Below are 9814 nucleotides of genomic sequence, written 5' to 3'. Positions count from 1 at the left end.
AGAAATACTAGTCTTTCTGAAATACAAATAGGCAGCTGACTTTGCCTGAATCCTAAATCACCCTATTGTTGATAAACTTGGCCCTAACTGAGACCAATTATTTGATTTGAAAATTTATTGTGATCCTAACCAAGCTTCATATCCAGACCACCCCTTGGTCTTGATTTTATAGGTTTGATAAGGTAAAAATAAAAGTGGCATATTTGACTTTGAAGCCTCTATATGATATAAATTGCTCTTAATGAAAATTGGATAGATGGACAGAGAGAAGTGAAGTTTTAGATTCTGGAGTGTTTGGGCATATGAGGAAGAAGCTTTATCTCTTTTTATCCCCTTTGTGAGACTGTCACTCTTGTCCCAGTCCTAGTCACATTAGGGGTTGCTGGGGGGAAGCTATGAAAGCATGGACCCTACTGAGCTTTGACATAGCCTTTAATCGTGCAAGACAGCCACGGTCTGCTCTCTTCAGTCTGTCTGAACTAGAGTCCTTGGGGTTTATTTTCCATCTTTCTGAGCCACTGGGAAACCAGGTCGTTATACAGGACTGTCATTTGTGACATTTTTGTTTAGTACATGGCAGTTGCTTTGTTTATTTAATGCAAGTTGACACTTCTTTAAAGTTTCAAAATGGTAAAGTTGTTTTGTGAGACCTTGGCTCTGATATATGAAATCTACCCTACATGGACCAATCATTTTTTTCCATGGACTTTCTTGTCTCTTTAGAAATTAGCTTATAGAGTCCTAAACTGATACTTAAACATACCAATAGTTCTGTTTATTTCCTGCTTTTCTCACACTTGTTGAAATAATTCCATCTGTCTCTTTTGCTGTAAATTTTGGGTTTGGATGTTTGTGTACTTGGAATTTTTTAGATGTTGACTACATTATGCAGCACCTTCCATATGAGGACTACTCCAGAATTATTCTCGTCTTAACCCGAGAAAAGCTGATTTGATGCACTATTAGATATAAGAATGTTCGAAAGAAGAGGAGCTGAGCACTCTCTTGCTTTTTGTAAGCCACAAGACAATCTTTTTTTTTTCTTTTAAGTTGTGGTAAAGTATATGTAACATAAAATTGACTGTTGTAATAATTTTTAAGTGTATAGTTCTGTGGTGTTAAGTGCATTCACGTTGTTTTGCAGCCTTTACCACCATCCATCCACCACAGAACTCTTCTCTTGCAAAACTGAAATTCTGTACCTACCTGTTAAACGCTAACTTGCCATTCTTCCCTCCCCCAGGCCCTGGGGACAGCCATCATTCTACTTTCTCTTTGATTTTTTTTTTTTTTTTTTTTTTTTTTGGAGACGGAGTTTTACTCTTGTTGCCCAAGCTGGGATGCACTGCAACTTCCGCCTCCTGGGTTCAAGCAATTCTCCTTCCTCAGCCTCCTGAGTAGCTGGGACTACAGGTGCCCACCACCACGCCTGGCTAATTTTTGTATTTTTAGTAGAGACGAGGTTTCACCATGTTGGCCAGGCTGGTCTTGAACTCTTGACCTCAAGTGATCCACCCACCTTGGCCTCCCAAAATCCTAGAATTACAGGCATGAGCCCACTGTGCCTAGCCTCTGTCTGTTTGATTTTTGACTACTATAGATACCTCATATAAGTGGAATAATACAATATGTGTTCCCTTTTGACAGGCTTATTTCACTTAGCATGGTGTCCTCAAGGTTCATGCATGTTGTCGCATGTCAGAATTTCCTTACGTTTTAAGGCTGAATAATATACCATTGCATGTGTATACTACTGTCTTAGTCCCTTTAGTGTTGCTGTAAAGGAATACCTGAGGCTGGGTAATTTATAAAGAAAAGAGGTTTATTTGGCTCACGGTTCTGCAAGCTGTACAAGAAGCATGGCACCAGCTTCTGGCGAGGGCCTCGAGCTGCCTCCACTCATGGCACAAGGTGAAAGGGAGCTGGTGTGTGCAGAGATCACGTGGTAGGAGAAGAGGAGGCAAGAGAGAGAAGAAAGAGGTGCCAGACTACTTTAAAACAATCAGCTTTTGCAGGGACTAATAGAGCCAGCACTCACTGACTACTGCAAGAATGGCACCAAGACATTCAAGAGGGATCTGCCTTCATGACCTAGACACTTCCCACCAGGCCCCACCTCCAACATAAGGGATTAGATTTCAGCATGAGACTCAGTGAGGGGGGAGCAAACAAATTACATCCAAACTGTAGCAACCACATTTTGTTTATCCATTCATCTGTCAATGGACACTTAAGTAGCTTCCACTTCTTTGCTATCAAGACAGTTTTTCTTGACTATTCTTAAAATCATGTGAGGGCTTCTTTACAGAGCTGTTCTGACCCATCTCAGAAGCTCTTTTCACTTTATAAGTTGTAAGGGTTTTGATGGGCCTTTAAACTCTAGAGACCAACTAGTCCCCAATAATCAGGTTTGCTAGAGAAGGGAAGATTCTTTCCAGCCTTCCTGGATGACACCTAATACATACTATATTCCTAGTAATTCTGTTATACTTATCATTTATGGGTTCATCTTTCCTGTTACACTGTGAGCCCTTCCTGGGCTGGGACGATGGCCAATTTCTCTTGAGTTGTGCCTTGTGCCTCTGTATAGGCACAGGGCCTATTATGAAGTAGATATCAATAAATATTAGTTGGAAAAAATGTGAATTAGTAAATAATAATTTGTATTGGGTTTTTATGTGCCAGATGTTTTGAATACATTTAGCTAATTTAATCTTCAAAACAGTCCTTTCAGATACATATTGTTATCTTCATTTAATAGATGAGGGAACGTGTCAAAGGCCTCAGAGATGTAAAATGTATAATTGGGATTTGAACCCTTGTTCAAATCGCTTGTTCTGTCTTGACTCAAGAGCCATTATGTTAGAGGCAGACTTCATAGTGAGTTGACGATCAGTGGGTTTGGAAACATGAATTTAGCTCAGGCTTCGGCTCCAAATTAAATAGTCTTTCATTGGGCATTAGGAACTATACCCTTCTGATATGGCTCATGAATGGATGCTCAGAGGAAAGCTTGGCTCGCTAGTTAGTTGGACCTTTTATAGGGACTTTAGCTGAACAACTAATTGCTGAGCTCAGTTGACAAAGGCTCTTCTGTGGGTAAATCCTCTTTCACATGTTATTTTGAAAGTGCAGTTAAATTCTAACATATATGATGTGGCCCTGGAATGGATGCATCAGTTTTCTTTATTATGTTTGTTTGGTGTGTGTGTGTGTGTGTGTGTACAAAAAAAATGTATGTATAAAAGCAACCAGTATCTAGGTATCAGGAACAAAACAAAGGTTTTTATGGAGCTTACGTTCTAATGGGGAGACAGAAAAATGAATTCTCAAAGTACTATGAAGTGAAACATGAAGCTACACTGTGAAGAAAATAGGGTAGCGTGGTGATGGAGAATGACTGGTGGGATGTGGTGGATTGGGAGACATCTTGAATGAGGAAGTATCGGGCTGTGCCTCTCTGAGGAACTGAAGTATGCAAGCTGAGAGCCAAGTCATGACATGAAGAACCTCGGCCTACAGGAGCCAGAAGAATGATCTGGGTAGTGGCAACAAGAAATGCAAGAGCTCTCATGTGGGATTGAGTTTAGTGTGCTTGAGGAGCCTAAAGGGTAGTATGGCTAAAATGGAGTGAATGCAAGTAGGGTTGATGTTGGAGAGGTGGGATGGGGCCCTATCACATAGGACCTTGTAAGCTATAGTAAGAAATTTGGATTTTTTCCAAGTGTATTTTTTCCCAAATTTGTTTTTTTCCCCCCAAATAGTAGGACATTGGAAGGTTTTAAGCAGAATGATAACTTGTTCTGCAGGCTGAAGAAGTCCTTCTGTGCAGTTCTTGTCTATGTTTAGTCCTCTGAGGCCCCCTTGACACTATCTTTAACTGGGGTTCCTCGCAAGCTGAGAATCTTGCCAAGGTTTTCACATGTCAGTGGCCACCTTTGAGTGTCCTGGAAGAATCATATTTCTTTTATAACCATTTTGGGGCTAACATTGGTTTCATTGCCCTTTCCACAACAGAGAGGGTTTGTTAAATGAGAGCTTCTTCCAGCATTTTCATACATCACTGTTGCCTGGGTAGGGTTTTGCTGCCTGATTCTCTGTATTAATTTAGGATAAAATTCAGTTATTAATTAGACCTGATCTTTCTTTGTCAATAATTTAGAAGGATATATCCTTGGCACATAATGTTGGCTGACTGTTTGGTTAATAATATGTTCTTAAAGACATGCTTCTGGAACTCTGAAATTGACAAGTGAAGAGGAACTTTCTTACTATTCATGAATAAGGTTGTATTCAGCTATTCTGACTCTAGTAGGGTTAATTGCTAACATTTGGCCTACATTATTTTATTTTTTCAATTTCTCAAAAACTCTGAAAAGTATAGGCCAGGGGCCGTGGCTCATGCCTGTAATCCCAGTGCTTTGGGAGACCATGGTGGAAGGATTGCTTGAGGCCAGGAGTTCGAGACCAGCCTTAGCAACATAGTAAGACCCCCATCTCTACAAAAAATAAATTTGCCTGGCTTGATGATACGTGCCTGTAGTTCTAGTTACTTGTGAGGGTGAGGAGAGAGGGTCACTTGAGTGTAGGAATTCAAGGCTGCAGTGAGCTATGATGATGCCACCGTACTCCAGCATGGCGACAGAGACTCTGTCTCTTAAAAAACAACAAAACAAACCTCTGACAAATACAGAAAATAACAGCATACACCTGATAGTCCCATTTTATAGGCAAGTGACATCTAGTATTTTCATAGTAAAATATCATGTAGTGTCATCTGATACTTTCTTTTTACTTTAAAAAAAAAAAAGTTACTTGCAAGCTATTCAATTGATTTCACGGCCTGCTGAAGGGGCAGCCTGAACTTCGGAAAGCACAAAAGGTGAGAAAACTGAGGCTCTGGTGGTTAAATGACTTGTCCAGTGTCACATAGCAAGGAAGAGGCAGAGCTGAGACTTGAACCAGAGCTTGATTCCAAAGTTCTTGCTCATACTGTGTTATATAGATTCTCTATTAATGAAACTGAAGGAAAAAAGCACAAATAACCTTTAATAATGATTATATAAAATGTAAATTTCCCAAAGCAGAGGCTGTAGGAAGGGGCAGAAATATTCTTCCTCTGATCATTGCCTCAGCATTTTTCAGAGTTGTTGGCCATTTGGAGTTGTTGGTCCCTCTCTGGGGCAGAATACAACTGACGCCACTCATTAGTTATGCTGGGAATAGACAGATTCCCAGAGCACTTACATCTCATTACTCACCTAGCCTTGAGCTAATCTTGGCTTTTTAAAGTAATAGCTGGGTGTGAGACCTAGCTTCTGCGTGAGTGTGTGGCCTCTCAAAAGTGTGCTGTTGCAATGTGACTTGGAGTTCATGCTCAGATATGGGAAGGGCTGTATCTAGAGTCTGGGTCCAGCCCTGGCATTTCTGACCTGGTCATGGTACTGAGTTAATTTTATGGAAAGAAGGAATGATGTCCCTTTTTCTTCTTGGAGGATAAGGCTGTATCAAAGGGAAAGGAAGGAAATTAATTCCCGTTGTTGTCTACTATGAGCCATGCACTGTACTAGGCACATTTGACATTGGTTTTTAAATTAATTCTTATAACAGTGCTGTCAGGGGAACAGTATTATCCTCATTTTGCAGAGAAGTAATATTGAGGCTCAGAGAGAGGAAATGATTCATGAGCAGTCACACAGCCAGGTAGTTAATGAGATTAGGAGAGAAACTTCATTATACCTTAATTTTAAAAGTCATACCCTTCTCCTTAGAGCTGGGTTGTAACCCCAAGCTGATAAGACTGTTGAGGAGGGGACATTCCTAGGCCTTGGAAATAATAGGTTATATCAGAGGAAGCCCATGAAAATCCAACAGTGTGGAAATAGAGCTGCTGCTTTACTCTTGTGCGTTGAGGGATTTGCCTGGAATACTTACCTACACCACTTTAAATCAATCCAGACTTAGGGGTTGGGGCTAGTTTTTTAGTCTTCATGCAGTCGCTTTTCAATAAAAAACAGGAGTTTACTCTTCTGCTGGTTTCCTTTTTTAACTAGCTCAGATTTGTTTGTTTGTTTTTTTCCTTTATTCTGCCATTACTTGGACATCATTTTCTTCTCCTTTGGACTTAAATTAGATTGGCTGTCGAGCTTCTGGGCCTCTTTGTTTCTTGGGAGAGGCAGAAATGGTCAGGTGGCAATGTTTACTTGGGAAGAGGATCAAATTGTGTGGGTAGGATTGGGGTGGAGGCACAGATCTTAAACTATTACTCTTTGGCTGCCAGGAAAATGCATATTTTCTTTGCAAAAGAGACTAGTCCAGTGTTAATGCTTTGATTGTATAATTAAAGCCATGGATTTTGGATAATTTCTTTAGATATGTAATGAGGCCTATTTTAGTGTAAACCATATACATAGTAGAACTTCATATTTTTACTTTGTATTTTTGTCCCCAGTTTTATCATCTGGGCAAAGATGGCAAAGTAGATTGGGCAAAAAGAAAGGGAGAAGCGAACCACTGTGGGGCCAACCCCTATGGCAGGTACTTTGTAAAATTGTTACTTTGAATTCTTACAGCATCCTTATTAAATCGGTATTGTCATTTCCTCTTCCATAAGTATTTGGAAATTGAGATGTGACGTGGTTAACTAACTTCTCCAAGATTCATAAGACAAAGCCAGTAATCAAACTCAATTTTTGGCTGAGATAAAAGATTAGTAAGACAGAGCCAGTGGCTGGGCGCAGTGGCTCATGCCTGTAATTCCAGCACTTTGGGAGGCCGAGGTGGACAGATCCCTTGAGCCCAGCAGTTTGAGACTAGCCTGGGCAACATGGCAAAACCCTATCTCTACAAAAAAATACAAAAACTAACCAGGCATAGTGGCACACACTTGTAGTCCCAGCTACTTGGGAGGCTGAGGCAGGAGGATCGCTTGTGCCTGGGAAGCTGGAGGTTGCAGTGAGCTGAGATGGAACCACTGCACTCCAGTGTGGGCAGTAGTGTGAGACTTTGTCTTAAAAAGAGAAACAAAAAGAGCTAGTAACCCAATTAGATTGTTGTTTGCTTGTTTTTTGGTCTCCAAAGTCCTTTCTTTTTATTACCTATTTATAGTCTTCACTAAAACATTGCCAGTGCCTTTTGGGGGCATTGCCAGGTTTTGGAGAGTGGTGGTGGTGATTATACCCCTTAGGACAGACTTTTTTCTAAAGTGACAGACTATTCCTGAATGTTTCAAGTTTAAAAAGATGTGGTAGAGAATTGGTATAATTTCTTCCTTAAGTGTTTACTAGAATTCATCAGTGAGCCCATCTGGGCCTACTGCTTTCTGTTTTGGAAAGTTATTTGTTGTTGTTGTTACTTTAATTGATATATAATTGTATATATTTATAGGGTACATGTGATATTTTGATACATGCATACAATGTATAATGATCAAATTGGGGTAATAGGGAAATCACCTACAACATTTATCAGCTGTTTGTCTTGGAACATTCCAAATACTCTCTTCTATCCATTTCGAAATATGCGGTAAATTGTTGTGAACCACAGTTGCCCTACTGTGCTATCAAATACTAGAACTTATTCCTTCTCTCTAACTGTATTTTTGTACCTATTAACCAACCTCTCTTCATCCCCCACTGTCCCTCTACCCTTCCCAGCCTCTGGTGATCACCATTCTATTCATTACTTCCATGAGATCAGTTTTTTTTTTTTTTAAGCTCCCACGTATGAGTGGGAACATGTGATACTTGTCTTTCGGTGCCCAGCTTATTCACTTAGCAGTTCCATCCATGTTGCTGCAAGTGATGGGATTTTGTTCTTTTTTATGGCTGAATAATACTCCATTGTGTGCTTATGCACATTTTATTTATCTGCTCATTTGATGATGGATCCTTAGGTTGATTTCATGTCTCATATCTTGGCTGTCGTGAATAGTGGTGCAATAAACATGAGAGTGCAGATATCTCTTTGATATACGGATTCCTTCTTTTGGAAGTATAGCCAGCAGTAGGATTGCTGGATCATATGGTAGTTCTATTTTTAGTTATTTGAGGAACTTCCATACTGTTTTCCATAATGGGTGAACTAATTTACATTCCCATCAACAGTGTAGAAGTGTTCCCCTTTCTCTGCATCCTCACCAAAAGCAATCTTTTTTATAATAGCCATTTTAATGGGGTGAGATAATATCTTGTAGTTTTGATTTTCATTCCTTCAATGATTAATGATGTTGAGTATTTTAAAAAATACATCTGTTAGCTATTTGTGTGTCTGCTTTTGAGAAATGTCTCTTGATCTTTTTTTTCCCATTTTAAAATTGGATTATTTCGAACTTTTTACTATTGAGTTCCTTGTATATTTAGTTATTAATCTCTTGTCAGTGGGATAATTTGCAAATATTTTCTCCCATTCTTTAGGTTGCCTCTTTATTTTGTCAGTTGTTTTCTTTGCTATGCAGAAGCTTTTTAGCTTGATATAACCCCATTTGTCAATTTCTGCTTTTGTCGCCTATGCTTTTGAGGTCTAACTCAAAGAATCTTTGCCAGATTTGTGTCCTGAAGCATTTCCCCAGTGTTTTCTTGTAGTAGTAGTAGTGTAGTCTCAGGTCTTACATGTAAGTCTTCAACCCATTTTGATTTGATTTTTTTATGTAGTAACAGAACAGGATCTAGTTTCTTTCTTCTGCATATGGACATCTTCGCTTTCCCAGTGCCATTTATTGGAGTGACTGTCCTTTTGCCAGTGAATGTTCTTGGTGCCTTTGTTGAAAATGATTTGACTGTAAATGTGTGGATTTATTCTGGGTTCTCTATTCTGTTCCATTGGTCTATGTGTCTTTTTTTTTTTTTTTTTATGCCAATACCACACTTTCTTACTATAGCTTTGTAGTATATTTTGAAGTCAGGTAGTGTGGTACCTCCACCTGTGTTCTTTTAGTTCAGGATTGCTTTGGCTATTTGGCGTCTTTTGAGGTTTCATATGAATTTTAGGATTTTTCTATTTCTGCGAAGAATGTCAGTGGTATTTTGATAGGAATTGCATTTTATCTGTAGATCTCTTTGGATAGTGTGGATATTTTAACAATATTCTTTCACTTTATGAACATGGGATGTCTTTCCTTTTTTGTGTGTAATCCCACAGTTTCATCAGTGTTTTATAGTTTCATTGTTGAGATCTTTCACTTTTTTGGTTAATTTTATTTCTAGGTATTTTATTTTTTATTTTTTAGAGCTTTTGTAAATGGGATTGCTTTCCTGATTTTTGTTTTCTTATTGTTTGCTGTTGGCATATAGAAATGCTACCGATTTTTGTATGTTGATTTTGTATCCTACAACATTACTTATTTTGTTTCTGAGTTCTATGCTTTTTTTTTTTTTTTTTTAGCAGTATCTTAAGGTTTTCCAAATATAAGATCATGTCTGCAAACAAGGACAGTTTGACTTCTTCTTTTACAGTTTGGCTGCCCTTTATTTCTTTCTCTTGTCTAATAAATTGCTCTGGCCAATACATTCAGTACTATTTGAATAAAAGAGATGAAAGTCGGCATTTTTGTTCCAGGCTTTCAGTTTACCCCCATCCGGTATGATGCTAGCTGTGAGTTTGTCATAGATATGTGGTCTTTATTATATTTTAAGGCATGTTCCTTCTATACACAGTTTTTGAGTTTTTATTATGAAGTGGTATTGAATTTTATTAAATACTTTTTTAGCATCTTTTAAAATGATCATAAGTATTTTATTTATTTATTTATTTATTTATTTATTTATTTATTTATTTATTTTGGTAGAGATGAGGGTCTCACTATGTTGCCCAGGCT

General features: G+C 38.6%; 1 protein-coding gene across 11 annotated transcripts in view; it reads left to right on the top strand.

The window, feature by feature from the left end:
- NR6A1 (nuclear receptor subfamily 6 group A member 1) overlaps nucleotides 1-9814 on the top strand; it is a 254198-nt gene that overhangs the window by 113037 nt on the left and 131347 nt on the right. The gene's annotated exons all lie outside the window — the stretch shown is intronic.

Source organism: Pongo abelii, chromosome 13 (genome assembly GCF_028885655.2).
Source record: "Pongo abelii isolate AG06213 chromosome 13, NHGRI_mPonAbe1-v2.0_pri, whole genome shotgun sequence".
Classification (NCBI taxonomy): Eukaryota; Metazoa; Chordata; class Mammalia; order Primates; family Hominidae; genus Pongo; species Pongo abelii.
Note: the sequence above shows the minus strand (reverse complement) of the source record. Positions and strands in the feature narration are given on the sequence as shown.